The 22,755-nt window shown below is 40.1% G+C and overlaps 1 long non-coding RNA gene across 1 annotated transcript in view; it reads right to left on the reverse strand.

Annotated features, from left to right (window-relative positions):
- Nucleotides 1-15,778, reverse strand: part of LOC308619368 — a 42,446-nt gene extending 26,668 nt beyond the window's left edge. Inside the window, exon 1 of the long non-coding RNA XR_014016166.1 lies at nt 15,685-15,778. This is a non-coding gene — a long non-coding RNA (uncharacterized lncRNA). The remainder of the gene's footprint in view (nt 1-15,684) is intronic.
- Between the last annotated feature and the right edge of the window lie 6,977 nt (nt 15,779-22,755).

Here is a 22,755-nt window from a genome sequence, read left to right on the forward strand (position 1 = left end):
TAAAGTAGGCCATGGGTTAAACTAGGCACCAGTGTTACTGTTACTAAAATCATTATCGTGCCACCTAGAAGTCAATGTATTGTGACACTCAAATAAGAAAATCCATAGTTACCGTAAAAATTATTACAGAGTGCTATAGGAAGACACGGTAAGACCTTAATTCATGCTGTGGACAGTAGTATATGGGGGATATCAGTAGGGCTTCCTGTAGAAGGCAATGGAAATGGATATGTAACTGAAGGAAGGGTGAATTTTTGAGGAAAAGAGAAGATAAATTCATGTTTGCCAGAAAATGAATGGTTAAGGATCAGTCCAGAAAGGAGTTCCATTCATAATCAGTATAAGAAATGTCACTGGGGCTTCCCTGGTGGCGCAGTGGTTGAGAGTCCGCCTGCCGATGCTGGGGACACGGGTTCGTGCCCCGGTTTGGGAAGATCCCACATGCCACGGAGCGGCTGGGCCCGTGAGCCATGGCTGCTGAGCCTGCACGTCCGGAGCCTGTGCTCTGCAATGGGAGAGGCCACAACAGGGAGAGGCCCGCGTACCGCAAAAAAAAAAAAAAAAAAAGAAATGCTCACTGGAGTGTAAGAAAAGAAGACAATGGAGAGGGTGGTAGAAGCCAGACCATGAATGGTCCATGTATGTATAGTAAGTGCTATGGTGTAGTCTTTGTGTTCCCCTCCAAATTTATACGTTGAAATCTTAATTTCCGGAGGTTATAGTATTAGTAGGTGGGGCCTTTGGGAAATGATTATGGTATTAGTGCTCTTATACAAGAGACGCCCCAGAGCTCCTGAAGCTCTTCTGCCATGTGAGGTTACCATGAGAAGTCTGTGACTCAGAAGAGGGCCCTCATCTGACCATACTGCCACCCTATTCTTGCACTTGCAGCCTCCAGAACTGTGAGAAAAAAATGCCTGTTGTTTATGAGCCACCCAACCTGCACCATAATCTTACAGCAGCCCAAAAGGACAAAGAGAGTTTGGATGTGAGGTTTTACTCCAAGAAAGATGGGAATCCATTGAAGGATTTTAACTGGTAACTTAGAAGAGAGAAAAGTTTCATAACACAATCAGGTATTTTTATAAAAAAAAGTTGTTTCATTTTCAGACAGATCACTCTGGAAATACTGTGACTAGATTTTTGGAGAAGGGTGATGGCAGTCCTGGATATAGAAAGATGAGTTAGTAGTCCATTAATGTAAGTCAAACAAGAAAGTGGATATAGAAAGCGTGAATTTGTGGCTGAGCGTTCTTTTCTTTTAGCACTTGAAAAATGTTATGTCCATGCTTCTGACTCCAGAGTTTTAGACAAGAAATATGCTGTCATTGGAATTGGTGTTTCTCAATAAGTAATGCATCGTTTCTTCCTGTCCACTTTCAAGATTTTTTTTGTCTCTACTTTTCAGAAGTTTAGTTATGACGCGTCTTGGCAAGGATATCTTTGCGTTTTTCCTCTTTGGGTTTGCTCAGATTCTTGAATTTGTGTTTATGTCTTCTAAAAAATTGGGAACTTTTTAGCCATGATTTCTTTGAATACTTTGTCAGTCCTACTTGCACTCTGTTTTCATTCTGGAACTTTGATGATATGAATGTTAGTGCTTTTGTTACTGTTTACACGTTCTTGAGATCCTGTTCTTTCTCCCATCTTTACCCCTCAGTCTATTTTTCTCTGTACATGTGGTACATTGTATTGATCTCTTCTAAGTTCATGATTCTATGCTTTGTAATCTCCACTCTACTCTTGAGCAAAGTTTTTTGATTGTGGTAGTTTTCAGTTCTACTGTTCTGATTTGTTTTTATTGTTATAGCTTCTAGTTGTTTACATGTTCTATTTTTCCCATTTCTGCCAAGGAACACATAATTGCTAATTGAAGCACTTATGTGACAGCTTATTTAAAATCCTTGTCTGATCATTTCAACAGATGTTTTATCTCAGTGTTGGTGTATGTTTATTGTCTTTTCTCATTTATTCTGTGATTTCCTGGTTCTTGGTGTCATAAGTATTTTTCCATTGTATTCTAAACATTGTGAGTTATTATATGACTGTGTATCCCATTTAATTTTATTATTACTTTTTAGAAGGCAGTCATCCTATTTGAGGCGTAGTATGAGGACTGGGAGGTTACGTACAGATTTCCATTGGGCCCTAGTGACGATACCCCAGCAAAAGTGGGCACTTACACTGTCTCACTGAAGACAGATAAAGTAGAAGTTCAGCTCCTATTGGCCTTTCTGACACCTTCCCCTCAAAAGTGGGAACATTAATATCATTGTGTTGCCTTTTAGTAGGAGTGGAAGTTCATCTCCCCAGTAGATTTCTTGACACCAGGGGAGGGGAGAAGTGAAGTGTTTGCTGTCCTTCCTCCCACTTCATTGCTTCTTGTTGATGCCGGGTGTGGGTAGAGGGTCAGCTACGTGCTTGCCCCACTGACACCAAGGTAAGAGGAAGAGAACTGCCAACTAGCCCTGCTTGTGCCATCTCATTCTGTCTTACTGCCTCAGGATGGTTATGGGGATTCAGCACCCCACTGGGTCTCACTGACACCATGTGTTGGGGGTTAGTGGGGTGCCTACTCCCTCCAACCTGTAACATCCTATTCTTATTGATGTCAGAGAGAGACGGAGGCTAAGTCCCACCATTGGACCCCACGAATGTGTGAGGGCAGCCCAGTGTTAACTAGCCTGTCAGGCACCACCTTTTAAAGTCTGTTTGCTAATGGAAAGGGGTGGAGGCTCAGCTCACCACTGGACCACACTGAAACAACCCTGGTGGGGAATCAGAGCGCTGGCTCTTCTGGAGGGCAGGAGTGGGGTGGTGTGGAAGATCAAATCCTACCTTGGCCCAACTGAAACGACAGGACATAGGGGATGGGTGCAATATTCCACTGGCACTTGGCTCGAGTAGTGTGTATATTCCACTGGCACTTGGCTCGAGTAGTGTGTATATTATTGCCCAAATGGTCTTCTGTCTTTAGCAACCCCTTTCCTCATACTTTGGCTAGGGGGAACAGGGTTTTGTGTTTTTTTCGGAAGCTTTTTTGTCTGTTGTTCTGTTGGTGGTTATTGATTGGGGGTTCCTGTAATACCCTCTCCAGGATGTATGGGAAGCAACAGGAAACACAGGGGACTCATCACCATGTTATTCCTCAAGTCCCAAAGTCCCTAGTTAAGTCTGCCTTCTCATTTCCACCTTTCAGCGTCTTCCTATGTTTGTTTGTTGTTATGTTCAGGGTTTTAGTTTTAAGTGCGAGAACCTGGGAGAAATGGGCTACTTCATCTTCTTGGAAGCAGAGGTCTGGAGGCCTTTTGATGTTAAAAAGTACTGCTGACTGTAAGTTAAAATTTGATGATATACACCTTGCCCTTTAAGAATTATTCTGCTAGATGATGTGGCTTCCCAAAGTTGCTACAATTTGATTTTCATACTTCTAAAAGCCAAGTGTTTTGCTGGAGTTGAAATTTAAAGATAAGCAAGAGATGAGGCTAAGATGATCTATGTGGTAACAGATTAAAGTTGGAAACATCAATACACGTTCATGTTTAGCTTAATATTGCTTCATATTACCTTAATACACATGGTTATGTAGAGAGATACTTATAGATATGTGCCTATACATGGGTCATGTACACACATATTATCTCTTTGCTCTGTCAGCTGACAAGATCTAGAAGCAATGACATCCAAGCAGCAATTAGTACACCCCACACCCAGATCCTCCTGTCTAATACCGTTCTCCACTAAAAAGACCTAGTTATCCTTGAAGAAATAGCTGATTCTAGGACTGGGGCAGTAAATATACAAGATTTATAGACAAGACCATCTTATAGTGTCAGAAAGTTCCAAAAAAAAACATAGGATGGGGATACCTCAGAGTGGCACAAGAGCCAACTGAAAAGAGTTCACAAGGGTCAGGACTAGAGCAATTTGAGGAACAAAGTAACTAAAGTAGAATTAGATTATAACCCAAAGTATAAAATAAAAATCCATGAGTTCTTCTGATATAAATAAATAATTGGATACATAAATAAATGCAGGAGAATAGATAAATCTCCAGTGCAAAGGAATTCCAAATAGTTTATGTAGTACTCCATCTGAAGCATAACTCCCTATTCCTTAGTTGTGGGCTGAGCATATTGACTTCCTTCCAAAAAGTACAGCACGAAAATGGGAAAACAGTAATCTTACGATGGAGAAACCTGAAAAACACTACCTCAGCCTGGTGATCAAGGTCGACCTCAGCATTCATAATGCATATTGATACTTCGTACACTTGATGTGATCTTACAGAATGACCCTTCTAATCTGTGGTCTTCCTCCCCAAAACACATAATCCCAATATTATCATGAAAAATGCATCAAACAAATTCTAGTAGTGGGTATCCTACAAAAAACTAACTACTCAAAATTGTCAAGGTCATCCAAGGAAAATATATGAAGTTATCAAACCCAAGAGGAGCCTAAGGAAACATGGCAACTAAAGGTAATGTGATGTTTTGGATGAAATCCTGGAATAGAAAAAGGACATTATGGTATGCATAATAGTCCACTGCCAAATCCATTAATCCATTAGCATTTGCATTGATCTTTGTATTCCCTTTTACTACAGGAGTTAAAGTTAAAGTCCATGTGCACTACAGATAGCATTTCATTTCCTCTCATTTTCTCAAGTACTTCACAGCACTGCATTTTCTACAACCCATCTACTCCTTATGAATGATTCTTGCCAAAATTCAACCTCATTCTAGACTAGTAACTCCAACTTAAAATGTTAAAAACTATACGTACAACATGAAAGCCTCCCTCCTCCCCTAATCCCTGCATATCTTCTTTAGCCAATTCATGTGTGAAGTTTTCAAAATTGTTATCTTCATATATTGTTTCCATTTCCTCACGTCCCATTTACTCTATAAGTTACATCCATCTGACTTCTCTCACCGTAATCTCTTTGCCCACTGTCCTGAAATTTTACTTATGGAGGTCACCAGCGATCTCCATGTCAGTATAGCCAACGAATAGTTTTTTCCTATTTCTAGGCTTTTTCCTTCTTTAAAAAAGAAAAACAAAAACAAAAACCGTTTTTTTTTCTTCTATGCTTTTACACTCTCATCATCTTCTGTCTTGGTATATTTTACTGGCTTTCTGTGTTTAATCTGATTTCTAATATTCTATTAGTTTCCTTTATCTTGAGTGGAATAAACCAGTATATGAAGGATTATTCTCAACAGTTAGTTCTCATAATAACAGTACTAGTAGCAGCAGTCAATACTCTGTAATGCTTATCATGTGCCAGACACTATTCTAAGACACTGTTTAAATACATATATATAGACACACACAAATATATATGAGGTTTTCCTCCTCATAGGCCTATGAAATAAGCCTATTATTATACCCATGTTACAAATGAGAAAACTGAGGCAATGAGAGGCCAAGGTCCCATGATCAGTACATGGTGAAGCCCCGCCTGCGTTGATGCTGGAACTTTAGAGTAGACAGGATAAATAATGTCTCACAGATTGGCCTTAAAAGTGAGCAACATTCAATTAATGACTTGTTAAGTATCAGAAAAAAATGGAACATTTTAAATTGAATGGGAACTACTGAGTCATGTATCAGTAACTAAGAATGACTCTTATTGAATGAAATTATTTTTCATTATTCTTTTGAAAGAAGAATATTCTTGTGTAAGTGTTTCACACTTGTTTTTTCATTCACATATTTATTCATTTATTGGACCCACATTTCCTACACACCTTCTATGTGCCAGTGTCTGCTGCCAGCTGTTTTGCAAAATCAGAAGAAAAGGAAAGGTAATTCCTTCTCACCATTGCCTCAGCCAGTATTTCTTCTGTAATTAAAATTGAAAGCTTTCCCCAACAGGTTCTCAGAGGCTCTCCCAGAGAAACAGATTTCTCTTTTCCTGTATAATTAAGCACAAATTGTAAGGTGCAGGGCTTGGCCATAGAGGGATGGATGGTCAGAGGTGTTCCGTGCAAGGCTGGGGGACGCTTTTGTGTTTGGTTAGCTGTTAGGAAATGCTAATTTCCTTTTCTCTTGCCATTAGGCACTAATTCCCTGCTGTGCCAGAATTTTTTTGCAGGCTGGGGCCAGAAAGGTGAAGGGAGCTGTACAGCACAAATGCCACAGAATCACCTGCACCAGGAAACTGCTGCTGGGCCAGGAAGGTGATTGTTCACCCAGCATTTGTGCCAACAATGTACCTCACAACTCCTTTTCTTCTCGTCCTTGGGAGCAGGCCTAAGAGTAGGTACTAAATTCGGTCTCTGACTGTCTCAGGTCGCTAAGCGTGTACCCTACACACGAGGTTCCAATAGCAATTAAGCATCTAATCAAAATCTCCTAGCTCAGGAACAAAAGCCAAGGCTTAACTCTTTCCTGGGCTGCTGACTGCAAGGAGATCCGTGTTGCCTGCCCGTCAGAGCCACGTGTCTGCGTCCCCACATCTACTGCTCTGAAGGGGAGACAGCCCACAGCAAGCTCCCAAGCCCTACAGCACAGATACCCTGAAAGCTCGCGGAGGCCAATGTGTGTTCCTTCTGCTTCTCACAAACACAAGGCAAAACGGGCTGCACCCACATCACCCTAACACCTCTGCCTCTGCAGGTCTCATCCCAGAAACGCCCTTTCCTTTCAAAGAACCAGGTGGCCAGAACTGTGACCACAGATGACAATTTTTCTGCCATTTTATTTTAGCCCTATGCAAAGAGCCTCTAGCGTGGCCCTATGACTCTGTTCGCCTGGTGTTGACACCTTGTATGATCACCACCTCCCTCTGAGCATAGACAGGACCTGTGACTTTTTTCTAAACAATTGAGTATGGCAAAGGTGAAGGGGTTTGGCAGATGTTATAAAGGTCCCAAGTCAAAAGGGTAAATCAAAAAGGAGATTATCCTGTGTGGCCTTAATCAGGTGAAAGCTCATAAAAGAGGCACCGGGCCTTCTACAGGCCAGAGACCCTCCTTGCTGGCTGAAGCAAGCAGCCACACCGAAGCAGCCCACAGGGAGGAACTGCATTGCCTCTAGGATCTGGGGTGGCCTCCAGTGACAATCAGCAAAAAGCTGGGGACCCCAGTCTTGGAGCAACCAGGATATGAATTCTGCCAACGACCTGAATGAGCATGGAAGTGCATTCCCCCCCAGGTTGATGTCCACATGAAAATGTGGTCCACCCAACACGTTTATCAGAGCCTGGTGAGACCCCAAGCAGAGGACCCAGTGCCTGGACTCCGGACCCATAAAACCTGGGTTGTTTTAAGCCACTCATTTGTTACTCAGCAAACAGATAACTAATACAATTCCTAAGCATTCAGATCCTACATTTTTAAATGACTGGTGACTCAGCTGTATTGCAGCCATGGTCTTCATCATTAATATCTTCAAATCACCAGCCAATTAATATATTCCTTCTATGCATTGCCCCTTGGGTCCATGGTGCATAGTTTTTGAGACCATTGAGCTCTTGAGATCTTCTGTCAATCATTTCTCATTTCTTCTCAACCTTGCCTTTTTAGTCACTGAGAGCCCATATTGCAAAGAAAGATCTTAAAGTGAGTAGAAAACTACATTAAACAAAAAGATATGGATCCTATGCTTGACACACAAATATTACAAAAATATATTCTTTTTCTTTTAATCAAGCCTTCACATGCACAAAGAGAACATCATATTTTATTCCTGCTTGTCTTAAGCCTCATGAAGCCTTCAGTTCATAAACTTCTAGAAAACTTTCAAAGTTCTCAACAAATATGTTTTGTAGTTCAGATCATTTTAGAAATCAACTGCCATAGACCAATAGGATTTTTTCCCCATGGAGTTTGACAAGCTGAACCTATTTATATGGAAGAGCGGGCCAAGAAAGGCTAGGATACGTCCAAAGACTCCAAACGCCAGATATGAAGAATTATTATAAAGTGATACTTTATAGTATATTATAAAGTATGATGTTGCCACAATGATTTAAAAAATAATAAACCAACAGAATAAAAAGAGGTGCCCAACACAGGCCCATGCATGTATTGAAATCTGATATATGGAAGATGGGACATTACAAATCAGAGGGGAACAATGTTCTATATACTGAATGGTACCCCATGATAGGTTCCCAATATAGGGGTGGGGGATAAATAAAACGGAAGAAATCGTCATTTAGGAATTTAGTTAACTACCAAACAATGAAAAGAAAAAGAGGTAAAAAAAAGGTATAAGCCAGTATTTTTAAACTATAACACAGTAAACAGTTATATAAATCATGTTATTCATTGTGTTTTGCAATCCTTTATCATTTTAAAACAATCTAGGGTTAAGAGAGGCTGACTGACCTTTTAAAATATATTAATTACTGCCTATGATTCAGCTCTTAAAAATATATGCTTAATTTGTGATTGAGAAAGGGGATTCATTTTAAAAAATAGCTTTAACATGCCTTTGGCCTAACAAAAGCCAAACATGGGATGTATTTCAAAATCATAGGATTATGAAGATTGGACGCGAGCATGATGAAACAAGATTGGTCATGAATTGATAAGTACTAAAGCAAAATAATGGGCATCTAGGGATTTATGATGTATGTGTGTGTTTGACATTTTCCATAACTAAGAAAGTATTTTAAAAAAGGAAAGAAAAAGAGTGTTTGGTAAAGCATCTCAAGTAAGAAAATTAAACAATAAGTCTCCTACATACAAATGAGTTCCATTCCGAGAACGCGTTCCTTAAGTCCAAATTGTTTGCAAATCCAACAAAGTTAGCCTAGGTACCCAACTAACAACTCGGCTATATAGTACGGGACTGAAATAGGTTTATAATACTTTTCACACAAATAATACATACAAAACAAACAGAAAAAATAAAGAAAACATTTTTAATCTTACAGTACAGTACTCTGAAAAGTACAGTAGTACCAGCTACTTTACCTATGCTTTTACGCTTGCTTCTGGACAGCCTGGGCTTGAAATAAAGATACTGTACTACTGTCCTCTATACAGTTCTGTAAACTACACAAAAGCACAACCACTCGTAGAAGATGCATGCACGTGACAATTTACCCCAGACACTTGAACTTACGTGATTGGACATGAGAATGCATGTTTGCATCTTTGAAAGTTCACAACTTGAAGGTTTGTATGTAGGGGACTTACTGTACAGAACTTGTGTGCTATTATTTTAAGAAAACACACATGTATATATGTGCATATATATGTGTATATATAGGCATAATAAAATGTGCATAAAAAGTTATGTTATATATATATACACACACACACACATATATATACGCATATATACATAATTAACATAACTTTTGGGGGCAGGCAAGTCTACATTCTTACACAGTCATGTTACAGGTGAGGATCCTGATCTCTCCTGGGTGGTTATCTTCTGTTTGCCCTCCCAGGTCCCCTCTCCACCCTTCTCTGGTGAACTGGAAGGGTGAGGTTGACAGGATCCCAGCCCCTGAGACTTCTAGCTGGGTCTGGGCCATGGAGAGCATCAGAGAGATGTGAGGGAGGGAGGGAGGAGGAAAGTGAAGGCAGGGGATTTGTTTCCCTGGCTTTCTCCCTGCTAGATAGCCTCCAAGTGGGCTAACTATGACCTTTTACTGAAGGTTACTGCACCTCTCAAGAAGACCAATTCTCCAGGGGTCCTTTTTCTGCTGGGGTCCTGAAACTGATCCCTCTCTTCTTCCCTTTGGACATAGAGATTGTCTCAGCTCAGCTGCTCCTAGCCCCAGATTCCTGCACAATCCCTCCTATGGGGCTGTACTCACACCCTTGTAACAGTTTTGTGTGCCATCTGTTATCTATTAGGACCCTAATTACCACCCTCTTCATTAAACAATAGATGGTACACAGTTATTATAAATAGAGATGGGGAGATTATTATTCTCTACATTTGCAAATCTTTCCAGTATTGCAGTTATGTCCTAGGTGATTCCCAAACTGGACACAGCAGACATAGGAATAAAGGAAAAGAGAGATGTGCAATTGGGGGTTATCAGCTAGATACTTACTGGTCCACAAACCAGTTCCTTTTGCTAATAGACATGGAGGCAACTGAGAAGACAGTCCTTTCTCTGAAAAGCCCCAATTGTGAGAGCAATTCAGCTCTTCTAACTTTCCCTATATCTGAACCTAGACTCAGTGCTATAGGACTATTAGAGCACATCAAATATTGCACTATAGTTACCTGGATACATGTATTTATCTCCTCCAGTAGGCTGTGAGCAATTCAAGGAAAAGAGTCCGTCTCATTCAACTTTATATCCTTGCCATCTAGCACAGTGTCTGGCATATAACAGACACAGTAAATGTTAATTGAATGAATAAATGCCTGCTTGAATAAATGAATGCCAGTGGGGCCAGTGTGTTCCATAGCAGGGCTCTAAACAGAGGCTCTTCTCACCTTCCAGTCGCCATCTGGCTTCCAAAAGCAGCACCAAATCCAAATGTGACCTTGGTACCATGGAATAAAGAATCTTTCTCATCTGAATCACGCTGGCTACATCTGCCTGGCTACAGTCAACATAAGGTCTTGAGGCTGAGACACACCTTCATTTGTTAAAAGGGGGAGGGGAGCAGATGGCAAATGAAGGTACTAAAGCTCATTAATTCCTAATGGAGTTGTCCTCCTGGATGTAATTAGAACAACAAGAAGAGCCAAAGGAGGAGGGTTTGGGAAATAAAGTAGGCAGCTGGAAGAGGTTTATGAACGGTAAAAACCCTCAGGGAGCTTTCCATTAGAGAGAATAATAATGTCCACACTTCACAATGGCATAGTTCTCCTCAACCAGCAAAACACATCTGCATACATTATTTCAACAGCGTCTCAGGAAATGATTGTAAGACACAGAGGAGAGTTTTATTTTTCCAATTGTGTAAATTTAAAAAGTTAAACTTCTCCTCAGAGAAGTTAAGCCACCTGCCCTGAGTAACATGGCTAGAAAGTTATAGAATAAGGATGGATTTCAAACATTCTGACACTGAATTTGGTCTCCATCCATTCCATGGCTATAAATGGAGAGAGTGACCTTCAGACCAATTCTAAAAAGCATGTGACACTCCACCCAGCCCAGCTATTCCACAGCATGCTCTTTTCTTCCATGCCCACTACCAATCACTTAAAGACAACCAGTTGCCTTCTATTTTTGATTGGCAAGTGGGACACAGAAGTTCTTATGAGCCTAGAGTTTTTATTTCTTTATGTCCCCATGGAAGACCTCAAGCCAAGAGAGAAGGGAACTCTTCCTATTAGACCTGGTTAACTGACTCCATTTCTTCCCACTGTTCCCAACACAAAATAAATTTATTCAAATATGTAGTTGCATTGAAATTGAGAATTACATATTGTACTTTGATCTTATAGGAAGTGTGCAGCATAAATCTGAGATATCAGCATTAAATGCAGAGACTTTATAACTAAGGGCTTGCTAGTAAGCCTGGGTTTTCATACTCAGGTCAGTCTACCCAAAAAGAAGTACGTTACTTGAAAATTGACTCTTTGCATTAAAGTAAACTTGCCCCTTAAAGTCTTCTTCTTCCTCTCTCAAAGACACACAGCTGACTTAGTTCAGAAGCAAGCTGAAAAGAGTAAGGAAGATGTTCTATTTAACCAGCATCAATTGCTTATAACTCTCCTGTTCTCAGCATCTTTTCCCCCCAAGGAAGCATTCAGCCAACATTTTTATTGGACTGATGCCCAGATTGCTCCATTAATTCATGCAACTACCTTTGTTGGAGTGCTCCAGGCATTATTACTCATGAATCCTACAGAGCACAAATATATCTCTAGAAATACTGTCATTTGTATTACATATGACCTTAAAGCATCTTCATAAATTATACCTTCAAAGCAAACTAGAGAGCACTGAAGTCTTTTGCTATGTTAATCATCTTAGTTTCACTAGACCCATTGTCTTTTCTTTACATATGCAATGTGACTAAATTGGTTTTACTGATCTGGGTCCTTCAGATTCATCAACTTTATCTTAAAGTGTATAAGATATATGATCTTTAAATCTGTAATGGTATCTTTCTGCTCTGTGGGTTTCATTGGTTCAAACTTATCTTCCAATTATGTCTTCCTGAGATGTATTCTAGCTATGATGGGGGCTTCTAGGCTGTGGTTTGTTTCTGGTACTGTATCTATTAAGTAATCAAACCAGAAAAACAACAAAAATTGTGCTTTGGCTTCATATACATTAGACCATTTAACATGAAACCTGTCCATTTTCAGAGATTTGGGCAACAAATATAGTCACTTAATTATTAAATTAGTTAGCTTATCCTAAACAATTGTCAGTAGCCCACCATGGTAATAAGAAAGTTCTTTCTCAAAATAATTACCATTTGATTTCCAATTGCTTATAAAACGAGCACTGTTTTCTACCCCAAATTTCCATGAAATCTTTTAATAAATATTCTTGTTTCATATTAGGAGTTTAAATGAATAAAGCATTATTCACATAAAAGAAATAAGTACTTTGATCTACTACATTATTTTCAAAAGGAAAGTAGAACCACAATGTATGATGATATCCTGAACATGATCTGGGACACAAAAAAATCAGTATTATCTGTGAAACCCTGAGCAAAATTTCTCTCCTTTGCGGACAGAAAGCAACAATGTCATTCAGCTATTTACATATGGCCCAGATACTAATGAGGAACTGTTTCCTGCTTTCTGTGAAGGAAAAGTGAACTATGAATAAATATCACTGGGGTCATTATCACCTGCACACACAGGTAACTGGTGGCTTGCAACAAAAGAGTGTCAGAAGCAAAATGGATCTGTAGCAGGAAAATCTGTCTTAAGGCATGATTGGGGGTAAAAGACTAACTGTGGATAAATATTTGTGGTGCCTGGCAAAGCTCTCCAAGTTCCAAGATGACGAAAGACCTTTCACACATATATGGAACTTCCCATGAGAGTTCTAGAGCCTTTCAACCTCAGAATATATCTGGCCTATCCTCTTTTCAAAAGGTAAACTGACAGGATCTTGGAGAAATGGGAGTTGAACCTACTCTTAGAGATCTTCAGAGAAGAGGAATTTCAGCTTCCTGGCTTAACTATGTTGCTTCTATCTAGTTTATTTTACATGGCACACTTATCATGCTTAAAAATCAGCCCAAGTCCACCTGTTATTTTTCTTTAGCAGCATTCACTCATTTATTCAATAATTATATACTGAGCACCTCTTATAGTCCAGGCACAACTTTACTAGCTGGGATTCAAGAGAGAACAAAAGAGACCATAATTCTTCCTCTTGTCGTCTTTATTATTCTAGCAATAAACTGTTCAATTCCCAGTAACATCCTTATTTCTTGTATGAAATTGGGTCAACTTCTTTGACCAAAGCTAGTTTTGTTAGAATTTAATTCCTTTAACAAAAAATTCAGCGACATGAAAACCAACATTACTTTTGTACTCACAATTTGACAGCATTTGGGGCTGGTTCTTTTTTATTATTTGTCATTCTCATGTTTCCTAGAGGGGTACCCTGAACTGAAGAACAGTTTCCCACCATCCTGGAAGGATACCAGTTCAACCGCATACACATCCCTGAGGGACACAGGCGGAATGTGAAGAAAGAGGGGGCCTAGCCAGCCATATGGCCAATTCAACATTGGGGAAAAATGGAATTGCCTTTACATCAAGTTTCCTAGGGAGGATATAGGGAAAGCTTGTACAGAATTACTACTCCAGCTAATCTGTAGCTCTTGCTACTACTACCATTGTCCTTTGACCTCACGTACATTAGAATACTTGGTCCTCACAGCAACTCCATGAGGAACAGATGAGAAAACAGGCTGGCAAAGGTAAGTGACTCGTCTACAATTAACAGCTCTGACAAATGGCGGTGCTGAAATTCAAACTTATTTCAGGGGTCCGTCTCATGAAAAACCTATGATGTTAGTTATCTAATAAAACCATAGAAAGGGAGGAAAACCTAGGCAGAACACTCTATGACATAAATCACAGCAAGAACCTTTCTGACCCACCTCCTAGACAAATGGAAATAAAAACAAAAATAAACAAATGAGACCTAATGAAACTTAAAAGCTTTTGCACAGCAAAGGAAACCATAAACAAGATGAAAAGACAACCCTCAGAATGGGAGAAAATATTTGCCAATATTTGAAGCAACTGACAAAGGATTAATCTCCAAAGTTTACAAGCAGCTCATGCAGCTCAATATCAAAAAAACAACCCCATCCAAAAATGAGAAGACCTAAATAGACATTTCTCCAAAGAAGATATACAGATTGCCAACAAACACATGAAAGGATGCTCAACATCACTAATCATTAGAGAAATGCAAATCCAAACTACAATGACGTATCACCTCACACCAGTCAGAGGGGCCATCATCAAAAAATCTAGAAACAAGAAATGCTGGAGAGGGTGTGGAGAAAAGGGAATCTTCTTGCACTGTTGGTGGGAATGTAAATTGATACAGCCACTATGGAGAACAGTATGGAGATTCCTTAAAAAACGAAAAATAGAACTACCATATGGCCCAGCAATCCCACTACTGGGCATATACCCTGAGAAAACCATAATTCAAAAAGAGTCATGTGGGCTTCCCTGGTGGCGCAGTGGTTGAGAGTCTGCCTGCCGATGCAGGGGATGCAGGTTCGTGCCCTGGATCGGGAAGATTCCACATGCCGCGGAGCGGCTGGGCCTGTGAGCCATGGCCGCTGAGCCTGTGCGTCTGGAGCTTGTGCTCCGCAACGGGAGAGGCCACAACAGTGAGAGGCCCGTGTACCGAAGAAAAAAAAAAAAAAAGAGTCATGTACCACAATGTTCATTGCAGCTCATTTACAATAGCCAGGACATGGAAGTGACCTAAGTGTCCATCGACAGATGAGTGGATAAAGAAGATGTGGCACATATATACCACATATATAATGGAATATTACTCAGCCATAAAAAGAAACGAAATTGAGTTATTTGTAGTGAGGTGGATGGACCTAGAGTCTGTCATACAGAGTGAAGTAAGTCAGAAAGAGAAAAACAAATACCGTATGCTAACACATATATATGGAATCTAAAAAAAAAAAAAAAGGTTCTGAAGAACCTAGGAGCAGGACAGGAATAAAGACACAGACGTAGAGAATGGACTTGAGGACACAGGGAGGGAGAAGGGTAAGCTGGGTGAAGTGAGAGTGTGGCATGGACATATATACACTATCAAATGTCAAATAGATAGCTAGTGGGAAGCAGCCGCATAGCACAGGGAGATCAGCTCAGTGCTTTGTGACCACCTAGAGGGGTGGGGAAGGGAGGGTGGGAGGGAGACGCAAGAGGGAGGAGATATGGGGATATATGTGTACGTATAGCTGATTCACTTTGTTATAGAGCAGAAACTAGCACACCACTGTGAAGCAATTATACTCCAATAAAGTTGTTAAAAAAAACATAGAAACGAATTAAACTTTAACCATCATTATTTCATCCTATAGAATGACATAACCCAAGAGAAAAAGATAGAGGTGTTGAATATCACTCATGCATTTTCAGTTCCTTCTGTGAATCTTAGCTACTGTAATAAAAGCATTGTTTTGAGCATTGTTTTATATGCATCCTCATATAAGACCACACATGCCTGTATCGATTAAAATTTAAAAGAAACAAATATTAACTGCAGATATCTAGTTCACTTACCTTGAACAAAGTAGCTTCAGGTGCTTCCACTTTTGAAGCTGGATAAATATCAGACAGGAACGAAGTTCACTTTAGTTTGGTCCAGGAAGAAAAAAGATTCACACCTCTGAGAATAAAGAAAGAATCAGACCTTGTCAGGGCATTTGGTTCTAATTAACTAGTGACAAAATGGTTCTACACTGCAACTATGTAAAAGTGGCTGAGTTATTTGAGCTAGGAAAGGTCAAAAACAATGATTATGATCAAGATGTTGTTATTGCATATACTTTTGATTATTGGGAGTGAATCTTCCTCTCTCTTTTCCTCATTAAAATTTTATGGTTTATCAATTTAAAGTTAAGTGAACAAGATAATTTAACATTATTTTGATAATGGAGCATATTCCTTGTAAAACATAAATCCCTGGAGGCTTTCTCAATTCCCCTTCTTCTATCCCCACAAAGCTGCCTCTGTCTAGTATTGAGCCATGGCTTTGCTCAAGAAAGCAAAACAAAACACAAATTATCTAGTGGTAGCAATCTGAATGAAGACCTGGCCCAGAGGACAAAAAATGTGATTTAACATAAAATAGGATGTCATGATCTAAACTACTCATTTGGCATTTACCATAAATCCCTGAGTACCATTAGTTGTCTTTTCAGATAAATTCAATAAAAATTTATCGACTATTTTCCATGTACAAGCACTTTGCTAGATATTAAGAAAAAGGAGGTGAATAGAAGACCAGGCTCTCTTCTCTGCAATCTATCTTTGAAGAAAGGAATATATGCAAACAATCCTGAATAATTTCAGGGATAGAGAGAAAAAATAGCATACTTTTGAAGAGTAATGCTAACTTGATATGATTCTATTTTATACTTTCTGATCTATTGTAAACCCTTGGAAACCAGAAATTTGTATTTTTCAGAATCTTTGCACATGTGAGTATTTTAATCAGTAGTCCTTTTTAGTGAAGGACAGAAATTGTGTATGTTCTAAGGTACACGTGTAGCCTGATATCAGCTTCAGACACAGTTGGATCAGGCTTTTTTGTTTTTTGTTTTTTTGCTACGCGGGCCTCTCACTGTTGTGGCCTCTCCCGTTGTGGAGCACAGGCTCCGGACGCACGGGCTCAGTGGCCATGGCTCACGGGCCCAGCCGCTCCGCGGCATGTGGAATCCTCCCAGACCGGGGCACGAACCCATGTCCCCTGCATCGGCAGGCAGACTCTCAACCACTGCGCCACCAGGGAAGCCCGGATCAGGCTTTTTAAAGGGACATAAGAATTTCTTTCTCCATTCCTTGGGTCTGGTTTTCTCTATATTGGCTTCCTTCTTCAAAGATCCTCTAATAGTGGGATTAAAGATAGCCCCAGAAATACTGCACCTGGTTAGTAACCCTGGGAGAAAGACAGCTTCTCTTCCCAACAGTTTTAGTCCAAAGTCATGGAATTCATTCCTAATGGACTGTTTCATGTCGTGTGCCCATCACCACACAATTCACTGGGGCCAGAGAAATGGACTACACTGATTGGCCAGTCTGAGTCATGTGCCCACTGCTGGAGCTCTGCTGCTTCCAAAGCACATGACTGAGAGATGTAGGGAGAGACGCCCCAAAGGGAAACCTAAATGTAGTTACCATAGGAAAGGCAATGTCTCCTGGGCAAGATAAATATCATGTGCCACCACAAAAAGAACTCAGCAAATATTTGTTAATTGATGTATTGATTAGTAAGTCTGGGATAAGTGAAATGATGATAAATACAATGTGTGAAGGGAAACACAGCCAAGATCAATTGTGAAATGGAGCTACAGAGGTGGGCAGTATCCTACGAGGCCTCTTGGAAACAAATCAACAAAAAGGAGCTGACCTTGACTGTTTGCACTGTTTGAGAAGAATTAACTGAGTCTATAATCAGTAAACAATCCTGAGGGCTTGGTAAGGTGAGTTCTGCCTTCTGTGATATGAAAATTGTGTCATAGGTATCAGAAGGTGAACATGGCTAACTGTCTGTGATTGCCACAAAACAAGAAAAATAAAATGGAATAGAAATCTTAAATCAGTCCTTGAATCACAACAGATACAATTATGAAAACCAGACTATATATTAATCAGATTTTCATGTATTACTTTAAAAGACTTCCCTAAAAAGCCATGAGGAAAAGGGGCCTCTTATTTGAACTATGGAATGATCTGAATTGGCAACAATATACCAGTGCTTCAAAAGAAAGTCAATTAGTCCTATAAAAACAGTGTCTAGGGCTTCCCTGGTGGCGCAGTGGTTGGGAGTCTGCCTGCCGGTGCAGGGGACACGGGTTCGTGTCCCGGTCCGGGAAGATCCCACATGCCGCGGAGCGGCTGGGCCCGTGAGCCATGGCCGCTGAGCTTGCGCGTCCGGAGCCTGTGCTCCGCAACGGGAGAGGCCACAACAGTGAGAGGCCCGCATACTGCAAAAAAAAAAAAAAAGAAAAAGAAAGAAAACAGTGTCTATAAAATATGTGTAACCTTTGATAATTCATTATATTTGCAAGGCAGAGGAACCTTTAAAAATGCATCATTTTTTTCCTAAATGACTTAATTTTCATTATTATACTACTTTAAACAAATTTTAATGAATGCATTAAAAGCTTTGAGTAGTTCTTACTTTAACCAACCAGCAACTAGAACAAGTTTCAAGAAGACTTCAAGTCCAGCCACATGCCTCCAAGAAAAGCTACACCTACAGTATCACAGACATATGGCCTCATGTGTCCATCTTGGCATGTCAGAATTCATGTCACTTGCCCAACTCCTTGCAAAAGTCCGTTTTTACATGGTAATGATTCATTTAAGATCATTAGAAAGCCATAAGTTTTCACTTATTCATTCAGAAGCAATTTTTAGTTCCTACAAGCACTGTGCTAGGAAATAGGATACAAAAATGAATATGTCTCTTGCTCCTAAGGAACTCACAGACTGAAGACACCCAGGGGAGCCAAAATTTTCCATACAATCTCATGAGCATGGGGACAGGGGGACATGCAAGGTAAGGGGGGCTACAAACCTTATCTGTACCTGATCACACGATTTTAAAAGTTGGCCATTCCGAACTAATTTGGAGTACGTTATCTCCAAAAGTTTATATGTTCCTAATTTCTCCATCATTTCCACTCTTAGGCATTCCCTAATAGTACCAAAGGTAGAGTGTGTTTTATATGAAAAAACTGCTACAGGGCAATCATTGTCAGCGATGTACTAATATAATACCCGACCAGAGAAAGCATGCTTTGCCATGATAAATTGTTCAAACTATGAGGAGCAGTAGGGCTGAAATGAATCTAGTCGTGAACAAAAAAAGAGATTGAATGGAAACAGTTTGTATAAAAGGATACACTTGATATTTTCACTCTAGACATACAGATTAAGAGGCTGTCTATCAAGGTAAATCAATTTGCAATTTGAGACTGATTTTCTCCACCCTCAAGAAATGATTTGCAGGTATTTGTGGCTTTTCGTTTTGGTTTGACTATTATTTCATATTTTACTTGTAATTCTTCTTATGGAACACTAAGAACATTTATTTGTTCTTCGGTCAGGTTTATTGAGGTATAATTTACAGCCAGTAAAATTCACCCTTTCTAGCGTACAGTTCTAAGAGTTTTGACAAATGGATATAGTCTTACAACCTCCACCATAATGAAGAGAGAGAATAGTTCCAGCATCCTGAAAATTTTTCCCTGCCCCTTGGAAGTCAACCTGTAGCCCCCTGACAATCACTAATAAGTTTTCTGTCCCCATAGTTTGACTTTGTCCAGAAAGTCATATAAATGTAATCAACAAGTATGTAACATTTTGAGTTTGGCTTCTTTCACTTAGCACAAGGTAAGTGAGATTATCCGTGTTGTGTGTGTCAGGAAATGTGGACTGGCATATTGTCCTTTAGAGTTTCCCTTATTTTTCCAAAGCCAAAGTCAATATGCAAAGCCTGGATCTCTTGCCATTTAGTTTGTCCATGGTTAGGAAGAAACCGAGTTTTTACTATGGCTGTTTGTTTTCAGCAGAGCAGGGAAAGAAGAAACACTCTCAGGGAATAATCATAATCTGTGGTTATTATAGGCACTAAGTCATATGTTTGTAAGACCCAAACTTTTGTTAGTCAAATGACTGGGCACTAAAATTAATTCGGAGACTCAAGGCAGAGTTTAAGTGTGGTTTTCCTTATCTTTTCATTATTGCAATAGCAACGGAATACATATTTGTGACTTAATGGTACAACACATTAGTTTTCTTATCTGACCCACCTTTAACAAAGTGGAATTACTGTAGAGGCAAAGGAATCAAGAAGGTAAATCTCTTACCAGGAGTAGGAGAGAACGGATAGAGGCCCCTGTGACCTAAACCTTAGTCATTCGAGTGCCACCTTCATAATTGTGCCTCTACCCACACGTTACCCATATCATTATTTATTTAACAATTATATGGGTCACAGTTTTACTTAGATAAATTTATTTTCAACAGGACATTCTTATTCCTTACTCTTTCAAATGGAAATCCCTTGCCATAAATAAAACTATGAAAAATATCCAACAGTATAAAACTCTACCTATATGAGTCAATGTACCTCCCCAAATCATCCTGAGTTCTTGAGTATCACTGGTGGAGCCCATGTACACACCCACACATGCTTTTGGAAACACAGCAACGAGAGTAGCTGTCCCATGCTTTAAATGCTTTCTCCTTGACCATATATTCTGTGCACACCAAGGCAAAGAGTCTGCTCAGAGATAAAGCATTAAAACCTGTTTAAAATAACAAAGTACGATATGTCTTTCTACCTATGTCAGGCATTGGAAGCCTGCAACTTATTTGCCAAACAGGTTACCAGGGCTGATTTTTATGGAAAGACGGACCAGATGCACCTTCTTCCTCATCTCTTCAAAGTGGCCCTTCTGAGCAAGGCCAAGGCCAGTGTGATTCAGCAACACCCACGTTTGTTAGGGTATCTCCTTACCCTAGACTAAAAAATGGAACAGAACCTTGGCCCCAAAAGACTTAAAGAATTTATTCACCAATTCATATCTTTATGCTAGTATAATCATGTATTTGATGGTTGCTATAGAAATCTATGTAGACAATCATCACATTTTTAAAGGAAATACATTACTGAAATTTCTTCTGACCCGTGGTCACTATGCTCTTTGACAAGACAGTTGACCTTCACGATGTTAATCATCTCATCTGTTTGAAAGGGACTAAAATGTTTGCTCTGCTTCCTGTTTAATAAAGCTATCAAGAGGATTAATGAGAGAAAACCTCTAGAATACTCCAAGCTCTTTCCAAAAAGGCAGCAGTAAAACAGCAGGTGCCTCTTGTGAACATACACTGGTCTTCATGGAAACTCATCCTGAAGGACATCGGGCTTCCAGCTTATATTTAATTGGCTGATTATGTTGACACTCTTGAGCTCCTTGCCAAGTTACAGGGAAGAGTTTTCTTGGAAACCAGAGTTCCCCAACTTTCTCCAGCTATGCAGTTTAATTACATCTAGCAAAATGACAACAGAGCTCATAATTAGCCTGGAGATTAATTACTGCTGAATCAGTCCAAACACCACAGCTACCAAATTCAACACAGGTGCTTAGACGAAGAGAAAAGAGTTTTCTCAATACCCAACAGAAGGTGGATATGGAAGATGTGCTTTATGACTCTCTTCCCATGAGCTTAAACATACAACCTGTGCAAAATGCCTTGTGCCTTTACAGCCAGGATGCCCCTAAGTATTTTAAAAAGAACCAGACTCAAAAACATTTCAAATACTGATATCACATATCTTGAAATGTGCAGTGACTGGGGCATACTTTCTTTCTATGCAAATTTCTTCAACCTAGAGCTCCCTTTCCCCTTCTCCTTTTATTGAGGAGTCTAAAAAGCCTACATAATTCATCTACTGTTTCTAAACTATGAATGAAAGAGTGATATAGAGAAAATTATAAAGCAAGCGAAAAATCATGCTGTACCTCGTGTTCATCCTGTGACCTCTAAGAGTGACTATAAGCCTGTAGGGTGGGTACCACACTCCCAGAGAGTTATGAATGCATTGTCAGGTCAAAGGCTTGAAAGCCAACAACCGCCCAAGGGAACCCCCTATTTTCTCTCTGAGAATCACCAAAAGAGGAAGAAGCTACATTAGGTAGGTAGAAAAAGGAAGGAGTTGATCCCATTTAACAGATGTTATCCATTTCTTACCCCCTCTATGTACAGGTCACTTAAGGTATGTTTAAATATATGCACACCTAGAATCCAACAAAGACAAATTCAACCCCCAAGTGATTCTAACGTGCAGCCAGAGTTGAGAACAGCTGGTCTGGAGTAACCAAAAGGTCGGCCAGATGGTATAATTGCATGAGACTCAGGGAATGGACAGAACCAGGTAAAGGAGAAGGAAGGAGGCGGCCAGAAAGAATGAAGTGACGGATCAGAACTCCAGAAGCTCATGTTCCAAAGAAGCTAAAGGTGTGGGGCAACGGACGAACACTCAATTCTTAAACCGTGTAAGAAACAAGTACACCGTCCCCTAACTAGAGGCTGATGAGACTGTGTTGAAGAAGCACTTTTAATGGATTTGTAGGATGCGTCTGTTTGCTGGTTTGATTTTCTGTTGGCTTGTTTGTTTGTGTGTTTAGAGGAGTTAGGGGTTTTGCTGCAAATTTTTAAAAGTCATCCTAATATTGACTAAAAAGAAAAACCGTGTTCATACAACCCAAAGGGAAATCCATGGAAAAGAAGGAGGAAATTGACATCTAGGGAAGGCCTTGTGGAAAGATCCAAATAAGGGAAATGTATACAAAGGCACAGCCCTGATGCTTGTACCTTGCTTACACCAGGACTGAGGGGAGCCGCTGCAAAGCCATTTACTTGCACAAGGCTGGAGGAGAGATTACATGGCTGCCAGGAGAGGAATGTTGTCAGAGCGAGTTCGGAACCAGCTCAGCCATGCTCTCCAGTGCTGGGAGGCCCGACCACTGTGCACGCAGCTGCACCACCATCTGTACAGGGCTGCTTCTCAGTGCTGGGCCAAAGCCGAGCTACACCCCCGCCCCCGCCCCACGAGAG

The sequence above is a fragment of the Mesoplodon bidens genome, assembly GCF_964165515.1.
Source record: "Mesoplodon bidens genome assembly, chromosome: 6".
Classification (NCBI taxonomy): domain Eukaryota; kingdom Metazoa; phylum Chordata; class Mammalia; order Artiodactyla; family Ziphiidae; genus Mesoplodon; species Mesoplodon bidens.